This window comes from Myxocyprinus asiaticus, chromosome 42 (assembly GCF_019703515.2).
Source record: "Myxocyprinus asiaticus isolate MX2 ecotype Aquarium Trade chromosome 42, UBuf_Myxa_2, whole genome shotgun sequence".
Lineage (NCBI taxonomy): Eukaryota > Metazoa > Chordata > Actinopteri > Cypriniformes > Catostomidae > Myxocyprinus > Myxocyprinus asiaticus.
This window is the reverse complement of record NC_059385.1, coordinates 453,012-460,627: the sequence shown is the minus strand read 5'-3', so window position 1 is coordinate 460,627 and position 7,616 is coordinate 453,012. Positions and strand designations below refer to the sequence as shown.

General features: G+C 36.6%; 2 protein-coding genes across 5 annotated transcripts in view; both read right to left on the bottom strand.

Annotated features, from left to right (window-relative positions):
* The window catches only part of LOC127433095 (ATP-sensitive inward rectifier potassium channel 15-like), a 344,355-nt gene that overhangs the window by 93,214 nt on the left and 243,525 nt on the right, over window positions 1-7,616 (bottom strand). The window lies entirely within an intron of this gene.
* Window positions 1-7,616, bottom strand: part of LOC127433071 (palmitoyltransferase ZDHHC8B-like) — a 241,047-nt gene that overhangs the window by 200,457 nt on the left and 32,974 nt on the right. The window lies entirely within an intron of this gene.

The following is a 7,616-nucleotide window of genomic DNA, read 5'->3' as shown; positions in this document are numbered from 1 at the left end:
CCATAATGACAACGTGAAAGAAATTTGTTTGAAATCTTTGCAAATGTATTAAAAAGAAAAAAAAAAATCACATGTACATAAGTATTCACAGCCTTTGCTCAAGACTTTGTTGAAGCACCTTTGGCACCAATTACAGCCTCAAGTCTTTTTGAGTATGATGCTACAAGCTTGGCACACCTATTTTTGGGCAGTTTCTCCCATTCTTCTTTGCAGGACCTCTCAAGCTCCATCAGGTTGGATGGGGAGCGTCGGTGCACAGCCATTTTCAGATCTCTCCAGAGATGTTCAATCGGGTTCAAGTCTGGGCTCTGGCTGGGCCACTCAAGGACATTCACAGAGTTGTCCCGGAGCCACTCCTTTGTTATCTTGGCTGTGTGCTTAGGGTCGTTGTCCTGTTGGAAGATGAACCTTCGCACCAGTCTGAGGGCCAGAGTGCTCTGGAGCAGGTTTTCATCAAGGATGTCTCTGTACATTGCTGCATTCATCTTTCCCTCGATCCTGACTAGTCTCCCAGTTCCTGCCGCTGAAAAACATCCCCACAGCATGATGCTGCCACCACCATGCTTCACTGTAGGGATGGTATTGGCCAGGTGATGAGCGGTGCCTGGTTTACTCCAGACATGATGCTTGCCATTCAGGCCAAAGAGTTCAATCTTTGTTTCTCATGGTCTGAGAGTCCTTCAGGTGCCTTTTGGCAAACTCCAGGTGGGCTGTCATGTGCCTTTTACTGAGGAGTGGCTTCCGTCTGGGCACTCTACCATACAGGCCTGATTGGTGGAGTGCTGCAGAGATGGTTGTTCTTCTGGAAGGTTCTTCTCTCTCCACAGAGAAATGCTGGAGCTCTGTCAGAGTGACCATCAGGTTCTTGGTCACCTCCCTGACTAAGGCCCTTCTCCCCCAATCGCTCAGTTTGGCCAGGCGGCCAGCTCTAGGAAGAGTCCTGGTGATTCCAAACTTCTTCCATTTATGGATGATGGAGGCCACTGTGCTCATTGGGACCTTCAGTTCTGCAGAAATTTTTCTGTACCCTTCCCCAGATCTGTGCCTCGATACAATCCTGTCTCGGAGGTCTACAGACAATTTCTTGGACTTCATGGCTTGGTTTGTGCTCTGACATGCACTGTTAACTGTGGGACCTTATATAGACAGGTGTGTGCCTTTCCAAATCATATCCAGTCAACTGAATTTACCACAGGTGGACTCCAATCAAGTTGTAGAAACATCTCAAGGATGATCAGTGGAAACAGGATGCACCTGAGCTCAATTTTGAGTGTCATGGCAAAGGCTGTGAATACTTATGTACATGTGATTTTTTTCGGTTTTTATTTTTAATAAATTTGCAAAGATTTCAAACAAACTTCTTTCACGTTGTCATTATGGGGTATTGTTTGTAGAATTTTGAGGAAAATAATGAATTTAATCCATTTTGGAATAAGGCTGTAACATAACAAAATGTGGAAAAAGTGAAGCGCTGTGAATACTTTCCGGATGCATTGTGTGTGTATATTTCCAAATCATATATATATAGTATATACAGTTGAAGTCAGAAGTTTATACACTTAGGTTGAAATCATTAAACCTCATTTTTTAACCACTCCACAGATTTCATATTAGCAAACTATAGTTTTGACAAGTCGTTTAGGACATCTACTTTGTGCATGACACAAGTAATTTTTCCAACAATTGTTTACAGACAGATTGTTTCACTTTTAATTGACTATATCACAATTCCAGTGGGTCAGAAGTTTACATACACTCAGTTAACTGTGCCTTTAAGCAGCTTGGAAAATTCCAGAAAATGATGTCAAGCCTTTAGACATTTAGCCAATTAGCTTCTGATAGGAGGTGTACTGAATTGGAGGTGTACCTGTGGATGTATTTTAAGCCCTACCTTCAAACTCAGTGCCTCTTTGCTTGACATCATGGGAAAATCAAAAGAAATCAGCCAAGACCTCAGAAAAAATAATTGTGGAGCTTCACAAGTCTGGTTCATCCTTGGGAGCAATTTCCAAACACCTGAAGGTATCACGTTCATTTGTACAAACAATAGTACACAAGTATAAACACCATGGGACCACACAACCATCATACCGCTCAGGAAGGAGACGCATTCTGTCTCCTAGAGATGAACGTAGTTTGGTGTGAAAAGTGCAAATCAATCCCAGAACAACAGCAAAGGACCTTGTGAAGATGCTGGAGGAAACAGGTAGACAAGTATCTATATCCACAGTAAAACGAGTCCTATATCGACATAACCTGAAAGGCTGCTCAGCAAGGAAGAAGCCACTGCGCCAAAACCACCATAAAAAAGCCAGACTACAGTTTGCAAGTGCACATGGGGACAAAGATCTTACTTTCTGGAGAAATGTCCTCTGGTCTGATGAAACAAAAATTGAACTGTTTGGCCATAATGACCATCGTTATGTTTGGAGGAAAAAGGGTGAGGCTTCCAAGCCAAAGAACACCATCCCAACTGTGAAGCATGGGGGTGGCAGCATCATGTTGTGGGGGTGATTTGCTGCAGGAGGGACTGGTGCACTTCACAAAATAGATGGCATCATGAGGAAGGGAAATTATGTGGATATATTGAAGCAACATCTCAAGACATCCGCCAGGAAGTTAAAGCTCGGTCGCAAATGGGTCTTCCAAATGGACAATGACCCCAAGCATACCTCCAAAGTTGTGTCAAAATAGCTTAAGGACAACAAAGTCAAGGTATTGGAGTGGCCATCACAAAGCCCTGACCTCAATCCGATAGAACATTTTTGGACAGAACTGAAAAAGCGTGTGTGAGCAAGGAGGCCTACAAACCTGACTCAGTTACACCAGTTCTGTCTGGAGGAATGGGCCAAAATTCCAGCAACTTATTGTGAGAAGCTTGTGGAAGGATATCCAAAATATCTGACCCAAGTTAAACAATTTAAAGGCAATGCTACCAAATACTAACAAAGTGTATGTAAACTTCTGACCCACTGGGAATGTGATGAAAGAAATAAAAGCTGAAATAAATCATTCTCTCTACTATTATTCTGACATTTCACATTCTTAAAATAAAGTAGTGATCCTAACTGACCTAAGACAGGGAATGTTTTCTACGATTAAATGTCAGGAATTGTGAAAAACTGAGTTTAAGGGGGCTTTCACACTGGGCACGTTCGCTGCGGTCCGATTCCCAGTGCGATTGTTCCCGGTGCTCCCTGCAGCTTTGGTCTGGTTTCACACTCGCTTGATTCTATCGAACTCCGGTCCATTTGCGTTCATCTTACGTCATCACAAACATGCATTGAGAACACAACGCGACTCATCATACTTTTTGTTTTGTTTTTTTGTTATTTTGGTGCCATTATGCACAGCAGAGTGAAGGACAACCGCGTATATGTGCGCTTCATGGTGTCACTCATCAGATGTCCAGGGGAGGGCGGAACTGTGTTTTTTGAGGAGACAGCTGACTGCTAGGAATTCATTGGCATCTTTGTTTGCACTGCACGCTTACTCGCGCTCGTGTCCAGGGTGAAGTTATCGCCACTGTCATCTCCTATTATATCCTATATTTATAACCTATAATAGTATTTATATATATAGTATTTATAAGGTGTATAGATGGATAGACAGACATTATTTACTTGTATGTCATTGTGGTGTCATTTTTTTGGGGGACTTGTGTGCATCCTTTTTTTTTTTTTTTTTTTTTTTTTAAATAACTTTATTGATTCAATGCCACAAGAACAAGAGGTATTACATATCCACATAATCAAATTAACATTAGCTGCCAGAGAGAGAGAAAAAAAATAAAGGAAGAAAATTACATAAATTTCAATGCTTTCAGAGCATTACATGTTTTCAGTGCTTTTTTGTTTTTTGTTTGTTCCAAGAGATTTACATATAATTTAAAGTCATTTATAAAATGTGCAAAATTTTGTTTACATTGAGCCCACTTCTTTTTATGTATATGGAATTTTCCTAACAAAATAAACAAATGTATAATATGTTGTTCTTTACAGTTCAAATTTTCTTTTTCTGTATAAAAAAGTACATCAAATATACAAATTTCTATCATACACTCCATTTTTCTGTTAATATAAAATTCCAAATCCTTCCAAAATAATCTTGAGTAAAGACAATGAAAAAAAAGATGCAAAATAGTTTATTTTTCTTGACCACAAAAATCACAGGAATACGAAATATTAAGCTTAAATCTTTTCAAAACATGCTTAGCAGGATAAATTCTATGAAGTATTTTGTAAGACACTTCCTTAACTTTGTTATTGATACAAAACTTATTTGGCAGTTTCCATGCTTTAACCCAAGAGATATTACCGAATAAAGAAGACCAAAAAAATCTTGCTGCCGGTAAGGACACAGAACAAAGAGCATTCCTTATAATCTTATTGCTGCACTGTTGTTTTAAAACATCAACATTTTCAATGAAAATGTTTCCACAAAGATTAACCATGCTGATTTCTTCTGAGTTACAGTTTTTCAAAAGTAACATCACACTCTTTGGATATTGGAACAATAGCAAATTCTCCTGATTTAACTGGTAATTGAAATTTCTGAAGAAATTCAGTATATGACAATAAGTACCCATGGGAATTAACTAACTGTCTTACTAAAAGAATACCTTCCTTGAACCAAGTATGATAGAATAAAGATTTGTTTTTAAATAATATGTCCTTGCTATTCCATATGAAATAGTTGTGGGGTGAAAAATTGTGCTTATACACCAATTTCCATGCTAACAGGGCTTGTCTGTGAAAACCGGCCAATTTAACAGGAATTTTGTCAACAGAAAAATTACACTTCAACAAAAAGTCTATGCCTCCAAGAGTATTAAATATATAATTAGGAAATGCATTCCAAGGACTTTCTCTATTCTTCATAAACTCTATCAACCATTTAATTTTAAAAGTGTCATTGAGAGTATTATAATCTAAGACCTCCAGTCCCCCTTGCTCTTTAGGATTACAAATTACCTCATTTTTTAAATAATGTGTTTTTTTCCTCCAAATAAAGCTATAAAGAATCTGATCTAAATCTTTAATAGTCTTGGGAGGCACCTCTAACGATAATGACGTATAGACAGATCTAGATATACCTTCCGCCTTTGACAATAATACCCTCCCAAATAATGAGATGTCCCTCATTAACCACAAATTACATTTCTTTTTAGTTTTCTCAATAATTGGTTCAAAATTTAATTGACTCGTTTGTTTTTCATTTTTACAAATTATTATACCTAAATATGTTAATTTATGTTTAACTGGAATGTTCTCTATTCTTTGAGGGGAAATAATACAGATTTATCTATATTCATTTTTAGGCCTGAAACACCAGTGAATTCCTCAATATATCTAATTATTTTTGGTACTTCAAATTTGTTTTTCAAAAACACTGCAGTGTCATCAGTGAACTGGCTAAGTTTAAATTGTACACCTAAAGCTGTGATACCATTAAATTGATTTGTTTTATATGCGATGCTAAAACCTGAGTGACTAACAAAAATAAAAACGGAGAGAGAGGGCATCCTTGCCTAATGCCACGATGAATATCAAATCTTTGTGAGGTACCATGAGCAAGTTTGACAGAACTATTACATCCACTATACAATGTTTTAACTGCTTTCAGAAACATATCTCCAAAACCAAACAATTTAATAACTTTGAAAATAAAATCATGAATCACCGTATCAAATGCTTTATAGAAATCAATAAATAAAATAAAACTGTCATCCTCAATAAGGTGATTATAATCAATCATATCTAAGACTAGTCTAATATTATTCCTGATATGACGGCCTTGCATAAACCCAGACTGTTCTATATCAGTTATTTTGTCTAAACCTTGCTTCAGTCTTCTAGCAAAAATCATCGCAAACAATTTACTGTCATTATTTAATAAACTAATAGGCCTCCAGTTTTCAATGAATAACTTGTCTTTATTAGGTTTGGGAATCAGTGTTATAACTCCTTGTTTTAAAGAAACAGGCAATTCACCATTTTGTATAGCTTCTATAAATACTAATAATAAAAAAGTTGAAAGTTCTTTGGAAAAATTCTTATAAAAATCACCAGTTAGCCCGTCGTTGCCTGGGGATTTGTTATTCTTTAATAAGTTTATGCACTCTCTCAACTCTTCAGTGTCTATTTCTTTATCACAAATATTCTGAAAGTTCTGGTCTATTTTTTTGGTATCACTCATCAAGCTATTTAAAAAAGTATCAATGTTGGAAGTAGCTGATATGGGAGAATACAAATTACTAAAAAACTGAGCAACATATTTCGAAATAACTGAGGAATTATCTACTAATTTGTTGTTAATCATTCATTTTGAAATTGAGGCAAAATCACATTTTCTTTTTTCGAGGCCAAAAAAATATTTTGTATTTTTTTCCCCTTTTTCTAACCATTTAAGTCTAGTTCTAATAAATGCTCCTCTTAGTTTATCCTCATAGATCTTATCTAATTCAATTTGCAATAAATCCAATTTTTGTAACTCACAATTAGTCAAAGATTCCTTTTTCTTGTTACACAAATTAAAAATATCTCCAATATTTGATTTTTCCTTAATATTTGTATTTTTGTTTCCAATGTTCCTTGATTAATAAATGCCGTTCTAATATCAAACTTCATTAATTCCCAATTCTTTCCATATGATTTTTCTAAATCTGCAATTGTTCTATATTTTTTAATAATATCTTTAATTTTTTCCTTTAAACATTCATTTTCAAGCAGTTTGTTATTTAATTTCCAATAGCTACTATGTTTTTTGACTGATTGTTCTTGTACCACATTTATTTTTATAAATACTCCTTTATGATCCGTCATTATGCAAGGTTCTATCAATATCGTTACATTATTTGTTAAATCATTAGACAGTAACCAATAGTCGATACGAGAATGAAGAGATGAGTCCTTATTACTCCATGTATATTCTTCCCTGTCTGGATACTTAAGACCCAATCTTAAACATACATTATCCAGTTCGCTAGAAGGGCCCGGTCTAGTTTTAGGAGGCCATCTATCAATGGTTTCATCAAACACAGTATTGAAATCTCCTCCCTAAATAACTTTAGCTGAAGTATATAAGGAAATCAAATGCTGAATCCTAGATTCAATATTTGAAAAAAATATATCATTGTTCACTTTATTATTAGTGGCATAACAATTGACTACTACAAATTGTTCGTTATCCTTATCTAACACAAGCAATATCCATCTACCATAATCATCTTTTTCGAAATTTAGTATTTGCCCTGTGGAATGTGTGCATCCTTGTGTGTCATCGAACCTAATGATGTCGTCATCGGCTAAAACGCATGCGCAGGTTACTTTACTTCCTGAACGAGCGCGCACCCGAGTCCGAGTTTCCTTCATATTCACGCGAATCGCGCTACAGTTCCATTGCAACCGAACTCAGGCCAGCTCCTACAGGTAGTCTCGGGTTCGGTACCGCGGTGCGCTCCCCGGTCCACACGACAGCTTTCACATGACCCGTTTCTCATGCGAACCGTTCTCTGTTTCGAACTAAACTGCCAGTGTGAAAGCACCCTAAAAGTATTTGGCTAAGGTGTATGTAAACTTCTGACTTCAACTGTATATGTATTGTACATATTGGAT